The sequence below is a fragment of the Lolium perenne genome, chromosome 2, assembly GCF_019359855.2.
Source record: "Lolium perenne isolate Kyuss_39 chromosome 2, Kyuss_2.0, whole genome shotgun sequence".
In the NCBI taxonomy this organism is placed as follows: Eukaryota; Viridiplantae; Streptophyta; class Magnoliopsida; order Poales; family Poaceae; genus Lolium; species Lolium perenne.
The window spans coordinates 274,208,885-274,228,420 of NC_067245.2; the positions used below are offsets into that span (position 1 = coordinate 274,208,885).

Consider the following 19,536-nt stretch of genomic DNA (forward strand, 5'->3'; position numbering starts at 1 on the left):
CGGTTTGAACCCTATGTTTTATGACCAGCTTTTGTGTATTCATGGAAGTGGGAGGATCCACAATCTGCCTCACAGACATTTTTATGAATGTGTTTCTAGGATTAGTTAATTTAAACTCAGTTTATTTGATTCTCACGGTTCTTCAAGTAAATTGAATATTTTTTTTGTTTAACGTCAGTCTATACCATGGTGAGACCCATTACACCCCCTGTGGACCCATTACACTTCCAAGGGCTGCATATAGTGTTGTGAGCCTTCCCAGTGGCATCCTTTTTAATCTATTGATTTGAGGCTATTGCTACCTACCGTGTAGTTTCATGCCTATGCTCTGAATTGTTCAAGACTTCTTTTTTCTTATATTGTTTTCAGGACTATCACTCTCCATGGGCGCCATGTCCCCCTTCTTGAGATCCTTCCCCTGTCAGTGGAATTAGCTATGCATCGGCGTCATCTGGCCGCCAGCGCGTCCCTGACTCTACTAGCTTCGGGCGGCAGAAGGAGCGGCGGGGTCCGAGGCGAGCAGCACGGCGGCACGCCACGTCTGACCTTGGCTAGGATGGAGAGCAGGTGTCCGCGGCTGACCCTTCTTCTCCCTCCCCCATTCTTTTCTGCCTTCAATCTCTGTTTCTTTAGCTGAGTCAGTTTTCATGTACTCCAGTTCTGCGTAGCTGAAGGTGAATTGCCTCTTTCTTGATTTCCTGTTCATGTGCTTGGGTTCTGCATAATTGGATGTTGTGTTTTTCCTAGCTCACAAAACTGATTGAGCTTTCTACCTTCTGAACTTTAGTATATTGGCATATTGGCCACGCTTCAGTTTAACTTATATTTTTGGTCTCACTAAATTAGCATGTTGACTGATCCAGCCATGCAGCAGAGGAGCTGATGTATGCGGTGGCATTGGCCGGCCAATATATGGTATCAGAGATATCACATTTGTTTACTTCTCTCTCGCAAATGTTGCTGGCTATATCATAGTTGTACCACAAGTTCACTTTGCTGCCTCCAACTGGATGCCTTTGTGTTGTGCTCTCTGTGCATTCCTAACAGAGTATAAATGATTTTAGGATTTAGGGTTGTATAGTTCATATATTCTTTATGCAAAAAAATTCTATTGATTTTTCTTTGCGATACCACTCTTTAGATTGCCTTGAAGAAATATTATATTCTATTTTCTCTGATTTCATTGCTGCTAATAAAACGGCTTTTGGATAATGTAGTGTAGACCATCACCTATGCATTCCGGCGACAGTGCTCCACCTTGATGCCTTTGTGCTGTGCTCTCCGTGCATTCCTAACATAGTATAAATGGTTTTAGGGTTTAAGGTTGTATAGTTCATATATTCTTTATGCGAAAAAATTCTACTGATTTTTCTTTGGGATACCACTCTTTAGATCGCCTTGAAGAAATATTATATTCTATTTTCTCTGATTTCATTGCTGCTAATAAAAAGGCTTTTGGATAAGGTAGTGTAGACCATCACCTATGCATTTTATGGTGACAGTGCTGAGTATATATGACAGCTTCTGATGTTTGTGACTGTCTGTGCATGACCTCGGTCTGCCAGTCACTATGGCGACCAATTGAGTAATTGACCACAGGTTGATAGACTGGTTCTACCATTCAGCTTAGTAGTCAACTTATTCCTTTTGCTTGAATCTTCTTTGATAATGAATGACAAAAAGATTCTGGATTGTTTCTGTAATTGCCTTTCAAGAAAATGAACCCTCCACGTGCAAATATGTAATTATCCCTTGAAAGATGCTAAATTAAATTAAGATGCACAACCTAAGTAAATGCCATGTTTAAATGCTAAATTAAATTAATTCTTTGTTTGACTGACATATACAAATCTTGAGTTCTCAACTGTTCAATAAAAAATAGCATTGTTTTGTTTTGAATTTGTTAATCCTGGTGGCACACTGATAGCCTGAAATTTTATCCTCTTGGCAAGAACGTGAGCAACCATCCTTACCTGCCGAATTATTGCGGAGCTATGCTGCCAAGGTAACCATTCACACATAACCTTTCACACATGTTGCTTTTTAGAGAGCTTGATTATTACAAGGTGGGAATTCATTGATTCTGATCCATAATATGCAGCGCCCTATTGTACTACTTGTCTTGCTTGTTCTCTTCGCATTTATATTCTACTAAGAAGCCACACTGCTGATCCATGAATTATATATGATACATGTGCAGAATTCTATGGTTCTGAGAATTGCTATTTTGGTTGTACAGGATTATGTTCGGTAGCCGCCCTCATGTGTTATGTTCTTTTCACCCCTTAGATGATTATTTTGCTCATACTGAGTTATGTGGTTTTTCCGTGTTGGGTTGGTTGGTATGTCCTTGCTTATTTTTGATGTAACACATGCGTGCTTATAATGAGAAACAAGGCTTACATGAGCATGGAGGATTACTGGTCAGTATAATTGGACTACCTGGGCATCAAGGCGTCAAGTATAGATTGCAGAGAAGGACGAAGAGTACATCCTTGAGCAGTAGTTCAGTGATGCCTGGTATGTCTGTTTATGTTGGGATAATACAGCTTTGTGTTAAGGAATTTGGACGGTGTTGGTGGATTTGAAATGGTGGAAGGAGAAATGAAGCTGAGGCCGTGTGCCCATATCAAAATGTACAAGCCGAATATCGAGGTTTATTTTCTTTCTTTCCTGGAGGTGCTTTTGCTTTTTCTTTGAAAGACTACTGGAACCTGTGTTTCCCCTTTACAACCAATTGTTAGTATTGAACTACGTATTTTGCTATCTGGTCCAGTGACATTTTATTCACTATTCATTCGGAGAAGATATGCCATTGGTTGGGGTGACACAACGGCATGTGTTGCAGCTCGATGAGTCGGCCCAGCCAGGTCATGCTCCCTGAGTAATACTGCTTTTATGCTTCTCTTTTGAATTTCATAAATTTTATAGATGTATGCTTGTACCTGAAAGTTAGGATTTTGATACAAAACTAAACCTTTGTTAGGAAACCCCTTGGATAAATAGGTAATCTTGATGGAGGAACTATTCCTACCCAGGCTATTATCTTTTTGTTTTGTGCAAACAGAGATCCAACGCTAGAAATATTCTTGATATGGTCAAGGTTCTGTTGTTCTCTGTAGATGAGGAAAATCTTTTGAATCAACATAATTGATATATATTCCCATTTTAATAGCATAATGCTTAGTCATATTGGTTGCCTATACTTGCTATGTATTAACCGGTTAGTTAAATAATTCTGATGACATCTCTGATCTATGGGAATAAAACAGAATTGTAGGAGTTGGCTCTCACATGAGACCAATAAAATGAGTATTTTGTTTAGTTTTCTTTTTTGCCTTGTTTGCTTACTGGAACAAGCATCATATTATTGATTTATGCCTTATTTGCTTCAGGCCTTCTGTTATTTCATACGTTCCAGTGAACCTGAAGAATTGATATTATATATCCCTCTTCTGTTATTTTCAGCAAACAATCAAAGTTTGATCATAGTGTAGGTCATATGCTAAATAGTTTGTTGGTTGCATCTAAACTCATGAGACATCTGTTGGCGATTCAAAATTTAAAGTGAGTTTCAAACGATTATGTCCAATAAAGTGTATACCAAAATGAAATTCTTTATGTTTGGCTGAGCTAATGTACTTAAATTCAGCAAATAGAGTTATTCTGGTCTGACTTTACCCACACAATATGTTATATGGTGATATGTGATTACTTTGTTTTCTATACATCACTTTTGCTGGTGGAAGCTAGCAGATTTTTGGCATGTATAAACTTATTGGAAAACCCTTCTAGGTATGCATAGACTGAGTGTGCTTGGATCCAGGCCACCTCTCTTGGATTCCTATCAAGAGCTCGGCTTACGGCACAGCTGTTGACCAAGCGAGAGTTTTTGTGATGAGCCAGGTGCGCTCCTGGAAGAAAAAGAGGATGGCACAAGGGAACCGTCGCCGCGTGGACGTCGCAGTGCCTCCCACACGGTCTTATTGTGGTAGCATATCATCGCTGCTCCAGGCGACCCCGTGGTGCTATCCACATGCATTGTCGGAACATCCATTCCATGATTCTGCCTACACCCACCTGCCTGTAGCCTGGGAGTGTGTCGTCTGAACTGGAGCCTGAAGCACGCTGCACGGTAGCAACCAACATTGCTATCCATGTTGAATATTGCTGCTGCAGGTTTGCTCAACCTCCGCATTTTTGTTTCCCCCACTCTTGTGTACTATATTGACTTTGTTTTGACCTCCAGGCCTTCTATAGACTACATCTAATCTCTTTCTTTTCTCATCATGCAGCAGCCATGAATGCTGGGGATAGAGGTCGGTGAAGACCTTGCTTGCCTGTCGAATAAACCAAGTAATGAGAAAATCAAATAAGCTATCCAGGGACTGGTTGTGGTAAGTGTGCACTATTTGAATCGTCCAATTGTTGTTTTAAAGTTGATTGCCTTAATCCACTGTTTCGCCTAAAGGACAGGAATATGGATTCAATGAAAGACAAACACTATTTGCTTAAAAACGTTCCTGTTGTTTTTTTCGTACTTTTTAGTTTGCGTTGTTTACTCTTTGCAAAACACTGATTGTCCTCTGCTCTTTACATTTTTGAGGTTTAATAACAATTTGCCTCTTGAGTTCCACATAACCATGAACTGATGTACGTAAGTGCTCATACCCCACTAAGTTCATATGTATAAATCTGGTGGGTTGGAGTTTGCTGTGAAAGTCCTGAAAAAACATGGAGGACGATGACGGATTAGATAGTGCAGAGGAAAATAATATATGGTGCATCTGGCCTATCCCAGTTTGCCATTTTGAAAAAGAAACAACATCTATCTGTTAATTTGAGCGTATGTTGAATATAACAATACTCAGTTCGGTGCACATTTCTGATTTTTATGGTAGTATGTGATAAGATTTCTGAACTTCAATTTTACCATAGAGCACAGAAGAATATAATAAGTTATATGTATGAGATCAGGTTCATTTGTGATTCTAAAATAGGGACCTAGGAGTAATTTTTTCTCTTGCTCACTGTAATTAATTAGAGACATATATTGCTAATAATAGGAATTTCTGTTGAAACTCAGCTCAAGCTTAATAAACATTGAGAGCAGTGATGTTTTCTTTTATTGTCGAGAGTGCGAAAGAAATCTGAATAATCAAATTTCAAGGTTAGAGTTTTCTTTCAATATCCATCTCCACGGTTTTCCATATACGTGTGTTTGGATGCCATGCCACCTTAAGTTAAGTACAATGTATGTATATATCATGTTGCGTGGTCCATCCAGTGACACATGTGCAAATATAAAGTTTCATCATGCTACAACGCTTCTTGAGAGAAAAGAACCAGACTGATTCGGTATTTTTTCCTGCAGCTCAAATTCCATATTGTTTTCAGGTTGTTCTTCACTGCTTTGTGTTCTTCAACTTTCTGTTCAGCCTGATACAAAAAAATGCATTGTATTGCTGTACGATATACCTCTGAACACAGTTCAGCTAAAATGTCGCTTGGATAGAGCACTATTGTTTCTTGTTTTTGTAGAGTTCTTATTACGATTCCCTTTTAGGTGTATGAAACACTTCTTTTCAATTTCAAAAGCAGCTGTGTTGGGTATTTGAGAATAGTGGCAGCACGACATGAGGGTATGACACTCTGGCAATTGGTTATACTCCCTTCTCTATTTTGTATTGTTGGATATATTGACGTAAGTATGATACGTTAATAATGACTTAGATCTATTGGTAAGTTCTTGGTTGGCCTTTCCTTTCTCACTCCATCTGTGTGTTTATTTGATAACTACTACAACATGCAGGTATAATGTGTGGGCAACTTTTTCCTTGGTTCGTCAGGCTGCATTGCAATAGTTGGGGAGGTGTTGGAGAGGAACGGGAATTGTACAACTGCAGTCTCCTGTAATCATCCTCCCTAAACTTTGGTGTGTCATATTTGCATTTGTTGTACTGAACTGAAGTTTTAATATTGTAGTCCTCGGGTTTTAATTAATTCGGAAACCTAAATTTTATACATAATGGTGTTTGTTCTATGCTTTTTAGTGATGATCCTGATGTATATTTACTGGAGAATAATAATATTACTTCACAAAAGCTTCTTATCAAATAAGACATCGGAGTAACAGTAGGTATATTTCCTTGATCTACCGATATTCCTTGTTTGTTGAAACATGTGGTTTGTAAATATACAATGCATTCTTCGCATCAGATGATTCAGGGGTTGACATAACGTGTCTCTCCTATGCAAATCATTTTTATTACCCTTGTACATATGTTTCCGTTAAATTTTCTTTGTTTAAGAAGCACTAGCTGTAGCATGTCCACCATTTATCTATTTTCCTATTTTTCTGTTCATTACATTCGCTTATGCTCCAAGATGCATCTCAAAATACTGTTGTTTGTGTTGTGTCCTCAATCCGAGCATATTTTGAAGTGGTTGCTTTGAAATTTTACTTTCCTAAAAGAACGGATGTCCACCAAATTTATCCTTTATGATATATCATAACCTGCGGTGAAGTTCCCTAAACACTTTCTATATGGCCTAGGGTGAGATAATTGTCATCATGCATCTAGAATGAAAATGGGATGCTCATATATTTCCATCCTTTCAGGGCACTCCATTTTCTATTTGTATTATATATATGCGCCCCATGCTAATAAAAGGTAAAAGCAGCAAACAAATTAATGTAGATTTTAATGGTTCCTGCTTTTCGGATAATTGAAATCTTTAGTGTGTGTTTGCTTTCCATAGTTAATGTCATATAGATTACTGGGCTCTTGTGCATTGTAGGAGATCGTGAATGGCAGAATTAGGTTACAGATAGTGTGAGAAATCACTGATTGTTAGACTGTGAGCTAATTTGGAACATCTTTTTTGCTTCACCATGTAGTACCTACCTTAGTTTTGCTATTTCTCAAACTTCATGATACTATGGTCTTTTGTAACTGCAAAGAGAAATCTACAAATAATATGTTAAGTGCTCAAAGTGAATATGTAAATTGAGTTAATTTGTGGTATTACGTAGGAGCTTATATAACTAACTAAATGCAGGCGTGCCAGAGGTGCAGGTGACCACAGCTGCGCTTACTTTCGCTCATGTCGTGAAGAGACTGGCGGCCTGCTGCCGAGGGAGGCGACACTGACTGCGCTGAGCTGATGTCATCTGAAGAATCATACGGCGGCTTGCCATGCACAGCACTGTGCTCGGTTTACCTTGGGCTCATCATCAAGGACGATGGCAGCAATCAGGCCTGATCTGGAGGCGGTGTGGTCAGCGAGTCCTCTGTCGGAGGAGGCGAGGACCAGCATGAGGTTTCATAACTTAAAATCATTCAGTAATTAATCTTCAAGAAATGTATTAAGAGCATCGTGTAGAAGTTCATGATTGTTTGACTCATTTATGGCAAATGAAGCAAATGAGTTTTTCATGTATTCTTGTTTGTAGCAAAGTATAAGGGCAATAATTTTTCAGATAGCGTATTAACATTTGTTAAACAGTGGAGATGTTGCTTGTTCCTTCACCATACCACATGCTTCAAAGGGTGCAGCATGTCACCATCCTCAATCCATGAGTGTGCTAAGCATTAGGTGCTTCATGCTGATTCCATATCTGTATGTGACAAGCCGAAAAATATGCTGACACCTGCATGAATACTGCCCAAATGAGCAATTTGGGATTTGATCTTACATTCAACAGAATTGCGATGCGTTTCCAAAGGGAATGCCATGCTTTGAATCATACCTATTATTTATATCACTACTATATCACTTATTTGATACTTCAGACTACACTTCAATTTTTTTAGAGTCTTCCATTGTATGCCATTTTGTTTGGTTATATGCTACAACATAAATACTTTTCATAATGCCTGCAACTATTTGGTTCAAATATTCTTTGTTAGTGGAACAAGATTCAATAGAACCATGGTGTTTTTCCTAACAATAATATTAGTACATCAAGTACGACCAGACCGTAAAAGTGGAAGCGCACACATAACCCAATATTAGATATGTTTTCAAAATTGACACTTCTAACCATAAAAAATGTGGTATCAACTCTTTTGTCTTGAAGTAGATACATTTATCTTGAAATTAGTAATTATCCTTTCATGCCTCTTTTACAATGCTCCCTCTTTTGGTACAATAACCATAATTTAGTGGAGGAGCTTATACAAAAACATAAAAACTGAAAATATTAGTGCAAAATAGTACTCCCTCTGTTTCAATCTATAATGCCTATAAATTTTCTGCATTTGTTTCATAATATAAGAGTAGATCTGCGTTTATTTGCAAAGAACCCCTTCCACCGATCAGCTGAATAGCAGAAAATAAGGAAATCAATCTGATCTCGTGCATAAAATCTGGGAACTGATTTACGGTACAACCTCCTCTATCTAACGTCTCTCTCTTTTGTGTTAGAAAATGACTTACGCTAATTACCGTGCAGAAAATCTATAGGTATTATAGATTGAAACGGAGGGAGTACTAAATTTAAATTGTCATATCTTACTATGGCACCTTGATGGAATGATGTGTCTGCAAGATATTAAAGTACTTAAATTTTGAGTTAATTTTTAATATTAAAATAAGGTAAAACTCATGGTTTAAATTTCGACTTGATTTTGCCATTTGCGCGATAGCGCAACGGGTCATCTAGTTTTCCTAAAGTGACCTCAAAAGGGATTTAGGGCGCGCCTCAAAAGCCTCTTTTTTTTCCAGCACGGTCTGGCGCCCCGAGCCCGTCTCCGCTACACACGGGACGCTTCGGGCACGCTGGACACAACGAAAAATAAGGCGAGGAGACGCGGGACCGACACGTCAGCGGTACAGGAAAAATTCGTCCCCCCTCTCCCGCCAAATCGCGCCTCTTCCGCCGCGCATTTCTGCCCTCCCAACACATTTTGCTTCCTATCCCGCCGATTCATTTCTCCCTCGCACCGTCGCTACTCTGTTCCTCCCGCCGCCGCTACCCTCTCCCTATCCATGGCGCCGCCGACAACCCCCAAAAAAAATGGCCAAGAAAGCGGCCAAGAAGCCACCGGATAATGGACAAAAGGGGCGAAGGCACCCTTCGCAAAGCCGCGGAAGGCGCCGACTCCGAAGAAGAAGCCGGAAGGCTGGACCGAAGATCAGTGGCATCAAGACTGTCTGCCGCGGAAGATGTCGATAGCGGAGCGGAAGGGACGGAGGGCGGCACAGTTGGAGAAGAAGGCGTTCGCGGCGCGCGCGCACCACCACGCGCTTGTCGTGTGTATCGCTGCCACCAACGTGAGCCCATGGAGTACGTCGGTGCCGGTGTACATTCCGGGAGTGGTGTCTTCGTCGACATCCTGGTTCTACAACGACGGCCCCTCCACCACTCTCCTCCGCCACTCCCGGGTGCGTGACGCCAAACTTGTCGCCGTACTACCAGGATACGCTGCCGCATGGAGGCTTCAACCCCAACGCCGTCTTCTACTCCCCGGCGTACGAGCAAGCGCCCCAGCGCGAGCCAGGACCCGGTGCGGATGGCGCCCCATTCATTGGCCGTAGGGGCCCGCTCGAATTCGACGGCGCCGGTGCTGAGGAGGAGGAGGAGGAGGAGGAGGGGGTGGAGGACGACGACGACGAGGACGAAGAGGGCGGCGACGAAGAGGACGACGAGGATGCGGGTGCCACGGAGGATGGCGATGATCTCGTGGAGGTTGACGCGGCCGGCGTGAGGAGGAAGAAGAAGAAGGCGTCGGGCACACGAGGCCCCAAGTGGACGGTTCTGGAGGATCAATTTCTCGGCGAGTCGTTGTCGACGGTGAGCCATGACTCCATCATTGGCGCAAACCAAAAGTACGGGAAGTATTGGGCGAGGATCAAGACCGAGTTCGATGAGCGCAAGCTAATCAACAGCGACTACAACAAAGTGACAATGAAGAAGAACCAAAAGGCAATGTCGACGCGATGGGCCATCATCCAGGCGTCGGTGAACACGTTCCATGGGTGCCATAACGAGGTCGAAACTAGAGGCGACAGCGACGTCAGCGGCGTGATACGCCTCTTTCTTAGATAATCTTTAGCGCCTACTTTTTATTCGACGATCTGATTGCGCTTCCTTTGGTTAGTTCGACAAGCCCATGGATATGTACCGGAAGCACTCGGAAGGGCATAAATCTTTCGCGCTGATGTATTGCTATAGCAAGCTTAAAATGAACGAGAAATGACGGTTGACGCGCCAGTCGTTGTTGAAGGGGAAAGACACCATTGATCTGGATGCGCCGCTGGTAACATCGGCAGGGCGCCCTATCGGCAACAAGGCTACCAAGGCCCCCTTGGCCGACGCTGCGTCGACCGAGAAGACGTAGGCGTCGATCATGCAGTGCCTCACCGAGGTATCCTCGACCCCGCTCTCACGCGACAAAAAGACCGACGCAAGATGGGCGGCGCTGCTGAAGAGGCAAGAGGAGAAGATGGAGCTCATGAAACGCAAGGACGACATGTCCCTACTGAGAGCGTCGACAGAAGGAATGTCTCCCCCGACCCAGGCGGCACACAACTTCTTCAAAGGCCATATCCTCGACGACATCGAAGCCAAAATAGCGGCGGAGACGCCGAGCGACGCAGCGGCAGCAACCCAAACCCCGGAGCAAGAGCCGGCAGACACGTCTGCGACAGCATCTGCTAGCACACCTGCGCCGGCCTCTGCCTCGGCGTTGGCGACGGAGCATGTAGTGATCGACGGGCCTACGTCGACTCAGGATGCGCCGTCGGGGTCGCCGTCGCCCAACCACTTCTTCTAATTTACGTCGGTAATATGATCGCGCACCCGATACATTGATCGCAGCTACTCTGATCGCGACGATTTTGGCAAGAACGATCTCTTTTGAATGCAAACTATTGGGGGAGGGGGGCGTTTGGAGGATGCGGCCGGGGAGCGACGTCCGCCAAACGCGGCACAAGCAAAACACGTCTCTCAAACGCTCGATCGGCGGCGCGGGCTTGAGATGCTCTAATGACTCATATCTCCACGATCAGCCATCGTCCTCCTCCTTGACCGTGAAGTGCAATCGCGCGCAGCGTCTGCAGCGGTCGCGGCCAGAGGTGACGCGAGCTTCGCCGATCACAGCGGTTACGGCAGCGGCTTACACTTGGCAACGATGCAAATCCAGGTGTAAACCGTGTAAACTGCGGGAGACACTGACGAGCTGTAGGCATCAGTACTCGACCGCCCGTCGCATCGCCATGGCCATCACCATCACCATCGTGGGACGGGACGGTAAGAACGCGGCAGTCATGGCGCCACCGTCGTTTTCGCCGCTTTCCATCGGAAATCATCTGGACGGACCTAGCGGCCGAGAGCTCTCCGTTTGGCAGCCAGCTCTACACTGCGTCTCACATATGTACCAACCAAATCCCATCGCATCTGGTTCTGACGTTCGATGTTTTTGGAGCGCCGACTTGCTAGTGCCGGCTGCCGCCGGTGTGCTGAAGGCTCCGGCCGGCACGAACGCAGGCACGTGCGTACCCGCGCTCCTCAGAGTCCTGTGATGCGTTGCCAAGAGCAGGACACCGATGTCGCACTGTAACAGCCGTCACAGTCCCGGCTTTGCGATAATGCCTTTTCTTTCTAGGCTCGCAGTGATTCCATTTCTGTGTGGCCAATCCCAGCAAAACTCGAAAGTCGAACCGTGGTCATTATCGGCCAGGGTACCATCGTGCCACCATTAGTAAGCTGCGCAATTTCAGAAGTTCTGGCTTTTTTTTTTTGCTTTTTTCTTGTGCCGGATAGAGGATTAAGAAGACCTGCAATTCCTCCGAAAAGGAAGAAATCCTTTTATTGTTCTCGCCTTTACCTTAGATTTGATTCTATTCTTTTGCATAAGATAGAAATGAGGAATTCCAGGGGCAAATTTGATCAGGTAGTACTCCCTCAATACCGCTTTATTGGCCCTAATAGGTCTAGAAAAATTCTGAGAATTAACATCATTTAGCGGTTAACATGTGAATTAACTTTTAGAAATTAGCACATCCCTCTGTCTTTTAAATCAACAGCTTATGCATACTCCTCTAGTGAGTAAGTGTATTTCTTTTTTTTTGAAACGAGGCAAAAGATTTGTCATTTTCATTGATAGAGAAGAAGGTTTAAGAAAGTTACAAACGACCAAACGGTCAAGGCCGCAGCCAAGACCCAAAACAAGATATGGATTACTCTCCCGGCATTACATTACCCAACTTTTTTGCTCCGGCGGAAGCCCAAAGAGTCGCCTCGTTTTTTATCCTTGTTGCGACCATGTGAACGGTGGAGCAATGGTTCCGGAACACACGCGCGTTTCTCTCTTTCCACACCTCCCATGACACAAGCATGGCAAGAGAGGACATCGCCCGTGTATTTCTAACTTTGTCATAAGTCAATCTTGTTTGAATTTCTTGAATGACTAAGTTTCTAAGTCCATCTTGTTTGTCATCAGCCAGCTTAGGAGTAAGTTTGCATGCAAACCCTCTGCCTTATCATATGATACAAAGATGAGGGACTTGGAGCTATCTTTCACCTATCAGCACTTGCGTTGGTTGCAGAGGCCAATAAGTCGTTTTAGAGGGAGTACGACTTTCTTATAAATTGGAGTACTTAACTTTAAGACGTTTTGTTTGGACGGCGAGTGGCAACACGTAGAGGGTACATGACTTAACTACACATGTTACTATGTTAGTGTTGGAAATATGACTTAGAGGCAAAAAAATAAAATTTATTATCATTGACGTGGGCATTACCCTTCGGGTAACCAGTATTGCCCTATCTGGTATTGACAAATTGGAGGTCCATGAAGATATCTGAAGGCGAGATGGGCCACTAGGTCGGCGCATCAGAAGATTCCTTGACGGGCAAGGCAAGGAAGCGAACAAACAAGGAAAGTTTGGATCTAAACTACTGTAAACCTAGTCGTCCTCGGTTAGGACCCTTGAGACCTGGCCTCCTATATAAAGGCCAGGAGAGGGGCTGTCGAGGGACACGAACAATCTTAGCAACCTTAGCCAGGAAAAGCTTAGAGCTAGGTAACCCTAGCAACATCAATCTCGACTAGATCTCAGCCGAAGTATTCGGCACCCCATTGTAACATGTTTTCATCATAATCAAAGAACAGACAGGCAGGACGTAAGGGTTTTACCTCATCGAGGGCCCCGAACCTGGGTAAATCGCTCTCCCCGCTTGTCTGTGTACCGATGTCTCGTATCAGCTTGCAGGATTCCATCAACCCTAAGCCCCTATCAGAGGGCATTGCCGAGGAGCACCCTTGACAATTGGCGCCGTCTGTGGGAACCCTGTCGGCACAAGGCAGGACATCGGCAGATCCGATCATGACATCGGCAACGCTGCAGCAATCACTAACGCGGAGAAGAAGCCAGAAGAAGAGAAGAATCCCTTCCTTGACTAAGCAGTTTACCAGCCTTTATTTTCTTTTTTTTCCCTTCATTATAAACAGGGCCTTCCTCTTTTCGCCCTCTAGCATCGTGCTTACCTTATTAATAAGAACTTAAAGCTTCGATTCTTGTTAAGCATTGCAGTAACTACAAACTTCTAAGCCCCATCACTATGCAAACATAGTACAGGGCGGAAGATCGTGCTCCAAAAAGCCTCTACGAGTGCTAAAATGACATCACCTTTCCCTCTGCCTCAGATGCCTCTACGAGTGCCGTATAAAGCAATAGTTTGGAAAAACTTACACACAACCCACGCTCGATATTTCACTTATGGAAATATCAGAGAGCAACGGGCTCATCGGCAGAATCATTACACCCGAAAAATTCGGGAATGACTGTCGAAATTTACAAACGGTTGAAAGCAAAGTTGCGCATACAACAGGTTTAGCAAAACCTGCAACACGAGCTGATCACTCATAATGATTTGCTAACCAACTAGTACTCATACATCCAACGGGCAATTAAGCTTCGCCCCTTTAAATATTTGCCAACGGCATGGTAAAAGTACACATTCATGTACCAACCAGATAAGAAGTTTTTGGCCCAAAAAACCCGAACACTCGGATCAATTAGCCAATACAATTTACAAAAGTAACTTTACACCTTTATATCACCCTTGCGGAGTTTCCTTTTCCTCAGGTACCTTTGACATCTCCTCAAGCCTGTCGACAATTACATGAGCAGGAGCTAAAACCTTTGGGTACAGCTCCTCGAAATCACCAGTTGCGTTGGCAATAGACAGCAAGCAAGCTGAAGGATAACAAGCAAGCACAAGGGAAAGCGTACATTTGGCCCCTGCAAAGACTTGAGATCTTACTAGCTCCCGAACCTTCTTGGCACTTCCAAATTCAGACATCAAAGTCAAAAGGGTAGGGGGAACTGCATTCAGAGGAAACATTGTTTTCCAAACTACCCTCATGGCCTTGTAGCACTTGTCGAAGAACTGGTGGACCTGTTGCACTCGATCCTGAAATTTGACGACGGCCGAAGCCTTCGAGTGTTCCCGCCAGAAAATCTCTTCGGATGATGAAAGCTGAGTCAAAGCATGCACCCGCTCGTGTATCCGCTTGTTCTCTTCCGCAGGGTTCAACGCTATGACTGCCAAAAGAATTAGTAAAAGACTCAGACAAGAAGTTGCTAGCAAGCAGGCAAAGGGATCAAGAAACTTACAGTTTAAACTTTTGGTAGCCTTATGCAGCTCACCAAGAATGTACCGCTCCACGTCGGCTGCAATCTCGCTCTTTTTATTGACGATGGCAGCTAAGGCATAAGTGCTGCGTAAATCCTTCTCCATCTGTGTCATTCGGTCTTTCATGCGCTGGATCCGATCGCTTTCAGGAAGCGCACCCGACGAGTCGTCTGCAAACGAGGGTACTGGGAAGACCTGCAAGAAGTACTAGTTATAAAAAAGTGATGGATATGGTACAGCCCAACGTCCAAAATAACTCCCATCGGGAGAAGTGCAAGAAAGTGATATCATAGCAAAAGTGTGCCTACAACAAATGCTAGCACGAAGTTTATTACAAAACATGAGTTTGGCGGCAGAGCAATGTTTTGCATCAACTCAAGGCACAAGTTTGTTACAAGAATCAAGAAAACTGAGTTTGAGTCGATGAACTAGGACCAGTCGACGATTTCCTTGATGAAACCAGTTCAAGAAGCTGACGGGCACAAGTAAGAGCAGATGCCTTAAAGGTGCTCAAATCAACAGGCTGCCCGTCTTGCCCTTTTGGAAGCCCCTTAGTCATTTCCTCGATGTCACCCTTAAAGCCGTAACCCATCATAAGCTGGAAGGCTAGAACAGCACCAAAAGTGCGCGATGTACGCTTGAATACCTCGATGACCTCCTTGGTGTCAACCGCGAAGGTATCGATCAGTTGTCCCAGGGTCTTCTCTTGCTTAATCTTGGGGAAGATCATCGAGTGCATCCGCGCCAGAGCACCCTTCCCCTTCACAAGAAGCTCTTGTGTAAGCTGGTGAGAAGTGAGAATCGTTGACACCGCGTTCGCTGGGGAATTATTTGGAACTCTTTCCAGGGCATCGACAGGAATGTTTGCTGCCTCTGCAATAGAAAAGAAGGAAAAAATTCAGTCATTGACAAAAAGTTTAAATCCATAAGAACGTCTCCCGACAAAAGTATGTTAGAGATTACCAAGCAAGGCCAAAGAAGATTGACGAAGGACTTCATCCTTTTCGGCTGCTCGAGCCTCAGCTACCAGCCTGGATGCTTCTTCTTCCTTCAGCTTCCCTTTCAGTCTGGCCAGCTCCTTGATATGTCCAAAACGTATCTACTTTCCCGAACACTTTTGCTATTATTTTGCCTCTAATTTGTGTATTTTGGATGCAACTAACACGGACTAACGCTGTTTTCAGCAGAACTGTTCTGGTGTCTCGTTTTTGTGCAGAAATCCAACTTTCGGGAAAATCCTCGAAATTTATGCAGAAGGCCCTATTTTCCCAGAATACTAACGGAGCCAGAAGGACAAGTAAGGTGGAGGCCCGAGGGGCCCACACCATAAGGCGGCGCGGCCTAGGGGGGCCCGCGCGGCCCTATGGTGTGGCCCCCTCGGCCGGCCTCCGACGCCCTCCTTCGGACTACTTATCGGCCTCGACCTAAAAACGCACGGGGAGAAGTCGAAGTCGCCAGAAAGCCTCCAGAACACCGCCACATCGCGAAACTCCGTCTCGGGAGCCAGAAGTCTCCGTTCTGGCACTCCGCCGGGACGGGGAATTGGAGGAGATCATCGCTATCATCACCGCCAACGCCTCTCCATCAACCAGCCATGTTTCCCCCATCCATGTGTGAGTAATTCCCCCGCTGTAGGCCGAAGGGGATGGTAGGGATTGGATGAGATTGGTCATGTAATAGCATAAGATTGTTAGGGCATAGTGCCTAGTGTCCGTAATTGGTACTTTGATGATATTGTTGCAACTTGCTATGCTTAATGCTTGTCACTAGGGCCCGAGTGCCATGATCCCAGATCTGAACATGTTATTGCTTCATCATGATATTCATTGTTTTATGATCTTACCTGCAAGTTGTATACACATGTCGCTGTCCGGAACCAATGGCCCCGAAGTGACAAGAATCGGGACAACCGGAGGGGATGGTAGTGATGTGAGGATCACATGTGTTCACGGAGTGTTAATTCTTTGCTCCGGTACTCTATTAAAAGGAGTACCTTAATATCCAGTAGATTCCCTAGAGGCCCGGCTGCCACCGGCTGGTAGGACAAAAGATGTTGTGCAAGTTTCTCATTGCGAGCACGTACGACTATAATTGGAACACATGCCTATTGATTGCTTTGTACTTGGACACCGTTTTATTATTATCTGCAAATGCCCTGCTATGATTGTTACATGAGTTTCTCTCATCCATGCAACGCCCGTTCATCCGTCCCCGTGCCTACAGTATTTTAATCCTGCTGTTTACTAAAATCACTATTTGCTGTCTTTGTTACTCTGCTTCGTTATTTCACTATCTCTGCTATAAAACTGTTACTACTGATAAACTCTTGCGAGCTAGTCTGTTTCCAGGTGTAGCTGAATTGACAACTCCGCTGTTAAGGCTTTCAAGTATTCTTTGTCTCCCCTTGTGTCGAATCAATAAATTGGGTTTTACTTCCCTCGAAGACTGTTGCGATCCCCTATACTTGTGGGTCATCAAGACTATTTTCTGGCGCCGTTGCCGGGGAGCATAGCTTTATTTGGAAGTTCACTTGGATTGATATTGTTCGCTGCAAATTCTCCATCATGGGTAAACCTCGCGATACTAAGGTCGCCATATTACCATCCACTACAAGAAAAGGTACAACTCTGAGTACCTCTGCTGCTCTTGATTCACCATCTGTGATTGATAAACTTGTTTCACCGCCACATGCTTCACATGCGGGTACTTCTGCTGAATCTGAAAACTCTCATAATATTGATAATATTTCTGCTGTGCTTGATGATAGTGGTTCACGGGGATCTTTTCTAGATGCTACAATTGCTAGGTCTAGACAAATTGAAAATACTGAAACTCCTAATGAAAATGCTGTTACACCTGTTAATTCACCTGAGTTTGTTGAATACTCTAGTGATGATCTTGATGAAGATTATGTGGAACTTGATGATGATTTTATTGAAAAATGCAATGCTACTACTGATGCAAGAAAAATTAAAAAGTTGCTTGCCGAACATGTTGTTAGATATAAACTGTCTCCTGATCCTAAGTTTGCCACATCTCCTATAAACATTAAGGATAAAGATTATGATTTTTCTCTTGATTTATCTCATATAGCTATTGTTGAGAAAACACCCTTTTGTGGTACTGAAAAAGAAAGTGCTGTTGAACACATGATTGAGCTATCTACTCTAAGTAGCTTGTTTTCTGATGATGTTAAGAAGCGTACTTACTTTGTTGCTAAAATCTTTCCATTCTCATTAAAGGATGACGCTAAAACTTGGTATAATAGTTTGCCACCTAATTCTATTAAAAGTCCAAAAGAATTGCTTGATGTTTTCTTCCGTAAATACTTTCCTGCTAGTGCTCAACATATTGCTTTGCAGAGAATCTATAATTTTGACCAGGGAGATGGAGAGAAATTGCATGAGGCTTGGGCGAGATTTTGCTCTCTTATTAGAGCTCGGCCTGATCATGATTTGGAAAAGCATGATTTACTTGATATATTTTATAGTGGACTAACCATTGAGTCTAGGACATACCTGGATAGTTGTGTTGGTTGTGTTTTCAGGAAAAGAACTCCAGACGACGCTGAAGAATTATTGGCTAAAATAGGCCGGAATCATGATGATTGGACTACGCCTGAACCAACTCCAACGCCAATATTAAAGAAGAGGGGCTTAATTGAATTGAATGATGAAGATATGCGGGAAGCTAAGAAGTCTCTCAAGGAGAAAGGTATTAAATCCGAAGATGTGAAGAATCTACCTCCCATAGAGGATATATGTGAGATAATTCCCCCTTCATCCATGATTGAGGTAAACTCCCTTCAACGCTTTACTAGGGAAGATATTCCATATTCAAAACCTCCTGCGCAATGCGTAGATGAGTTTGATAATTATATTGTTAAGCAAGAAAATTTTAATATGAGAGTAGAGAATCATCTAATGGAAAATTCTCAAGCTATTAGCAATTTGCATGATATTGTGGAGAGAACCTCCAATGATGTTAAGGTGCTTGTTAAACATTTTCAAATGATTCAAACTCAAATTGATCAACTCACTAAAGTGCAAAATGACCTGCTAAATAATAATTCTAAAGAGAAACATGCTTATGAAGTAACAACTAGAGGTGGTGTCTCTACCCAGGATCCTCTATATCCTGAAGGGCATCCCAAAAGAATTGAACAAGATTCCCAACGCATTGAACCTAGTGCTCCTTCTAAGAAGAAAAAGAAGAAGAAACATAAAAATGTTGTAGAATCCTCTGAACCTGTTAATGATCCTAATAATATTTCTATTTCTGATGCTGAAACTGAAAGTGGTAATGAACATGATAAAGATAATGATAAGAATGATGCTTCTGATAAAGAAGATGTTGAAGAAGAACCTGAAAAGCATGCTAAAAATAAAAAGTACACTAAAGAAGATTTTATTGCTGAGAAACATGGTAATGAAAGAGAACCTTGGGTTCAAAAGCAAATGCCTTTTCCTGCTAAGAAACTAAAATCAAAGGAAGAAGAACACTATAATAAATTTTGTGATTGGATGAAACCTTTATTCTTGCAAATCCCTTTGACTGATGCTATTAAATTGCCTCCTTATTCAAAGTATATGAAAGATATTGTTACTAACAAAAGGAAAATCCCCAATGAGGAAATTTCCACTATGCTTGCTAATTACTCTTTCAATGGCAAAGTTCCAAAGAAGTTGGGCGATCCAGGTATACCTACTATTCCTTGTTCTATTAAGAATAATTATGTTAAAACTGCTATATGTGACTTGGGAGCCGGTGTTAGTGTTATGCCTTTTTCTCTTTATAAGAGACTTTACTTAGATAAGTTGATACCTACTGATATATCTTTGCAAATGGCTGATAAATCTACTGCTATTCCTGTTGGTATATGTGAGGAT

At 43.1% G+C, this 19,536-nt stretch overlaps 1 long non-coding RNA gene across 9 annotated transcripts; it reads left to right on the forward strand.

Moving 5' to 3' along the window:
* The first annotated feature begins 412 nt into the window (after positions 1 to 412).
* On the forward strand, positions 413 to 7,535 carry LOC127335872 (uncharacterized). Of its 9 annotated transcripts, none has more exons than XR_011752645.1 (5): positions 413 to 2,655; positions 2,777 to 2,870; positions 3,796 to 4,179; positions 4,296 to 4,397; positions 5,375 to 7,056. It is a non-coding gene; the product is annotated as an uncharacterized lncRNA (long non-coding RNA). The 9 variants fall into 9 exon arrangements; XR_011752637.1 differs by adding an exon at positions 7,063 to 7,535 and having other exon boundaries at positions 414 to 2,655; positions 2,777 to 4,179; positions 5,375 to 5,912; XR_011752640.1 differs by adding an exon at positions 7,072 to 7,535 and having other exon boundaries at positions 414 to 2,655; positions 2,777 to 4,179; positions 5,375 to 5,912.
* The last annotated feature ends 12,001 nt before the right edge of the window (positions 7,536 to 19,536 follow it).